This window comes from Balaenoptera acutorostrata, chromosome 3 (genome assembly GCF_949987535.1).
Source record: "Balaenoptera acutorostrata chromosome 3, mBalAcu1.1, whole genome shotgun sequence".
NCBI lineage: Eukaryota > Metazoa > Chordata > Mammalia > Artiodactyla > Balaenopteridae > Balaenoptera > Balaenoptera acutorostrata.
Window position 1 is genome coordinate 32,561,472 of NC_080066.1, and position 1,471 is coordinate 32,562,942.

General features: G+C 47.1%; 1 non-coding gene across 1 annotated transcript; it reads left to right on the forward strand.

Moving 5' to 3' along the window:
• The first annotated feature begins 856 nt into the window (after window positions 1-856).
• Window positions 857-929, forward strand: TRNAG-ACC (transfer RNA glycine (anticodon ACC)). Its single transcript has one exon. It is a non-coding gene; the product is annotated as a tRNA-Gly (tRNA).
• Window positions 930-1,471: the final 542 nt, after the last annotated feature.

The following is a 1,471-nucleotide window of genomic DNA, read 5'->3' on the forward strand; positions in this document are numbered from 1 at the left end:
TCTTTCAAGGATGAGGTAGTATAAAAGTATTGCTAGGTGTGCAACATCTTTAAATTTTTACTTTCTGTATATCCTTTCTTAGAGAGATACTAGAGGATGTGCTCCAGCAAAACAAGCATGTAAACCAAGAAAGAGGAAAACATGGGGCACAGGAAGTAGGGCACCTAGCCCAACAGAGAGGCCAAGAGAAGCCCCAAGGTAATAGTTTGTACCACAGACCAAGAGAGCAACTGTTCAGATCTGAGCACCAAGTCAGACGGCCTGGGAGGGAGGCCTCCAGGGAAGGAAGAGCTGCTAGATTACCTGATGTGTGAGCGCATTTGAAACAACAGTTGATAGGAGTTTGACAGAAATATGGAAGCATTTGGGGGAAAGTTAGCCATCAGGACATTGAAAATAATGAAAGGAGGCACTTACCTCCAGTGTGGTGGGAGGGGCGGATTATAAGAAAGGAACATACTGGTCATATGCTGTTTGGCTCTGCAATGAGCAATAGTCCTGGTAATGTAAACACTGACTATTAATTTAACCAAAAATTGTGATCTAAAGATACATTAGGATGATGGGTGAGGGAAGAAAGCGGGAGCACAGTGGAGTACAAGTGTCAAATCCTCCACAATTATAATAGAGAGTCAAAAACAATTTCAAGATATAATACATTTTTTAAAAGCACATATCCTTATTTTTTCAGAAGCAAATAAAAAAGAAGAAAAGCCGTGGCCCCTAAGGAGTGGGACTATGGGATGAGAGAGAGAGGCAGAGGACAGCTGCATTTCATCATGAGCCTAAACTATTTGGATTGTACACTACACGTGGGGATCAGTTTTTCAAAACTGGGACTTGAAAACTTGGGACTTCCCTGGTGGTCCAGTGGTTAAGACTCTGCACTACCACTGCAGGGGGTGCGGGTTCAATCCCTGGTCAGGGAACTAGATTCCGCATGCCACATGGTGTGGCCAAAAAATTAAGGAAGAAAAAAAGAAAACTTAATCGGAAAAGGAGAAGGAGGCTCCCATAGCTGGCCCACTGTCTTAGCTGGTGTGTTACAGAACCGGGTGTGGGGACAGGAGTAGGGAGGGGTCAGCAGCAGGAGGGTGCAGGAGACTCTGGGAAATTGGGACATTTATCCAATGGAAGCGGTCTCTGTCTAGTCGGTGCCCAGGGGAGAGCAGTCCTGGACCTGAGCAGCCAGTGGGAGACCTTCCCATCCCTTTTCTGCAGGAACTCTCATCAAATTACGGCAGTTGGATTTGTTGGTGGAATATTGCCTCCAAGGAATACGGGCCCCTGGTGCTGGGACGCAGGGAAGAGGTCAGGACTGGACTAGGAGAGCGATGGTCCTCAGGCAGTTTGAAGAAAGTAAGTGGTGACATGGCTCCCCTGCAGGGAGATGAGAAGGATGGAGGGGAGAAGAGTTCCAGTGTTGGGAAGAGTTAGGAACTGGGGCTGAGCCATGTGTGCAGAGGGGAGC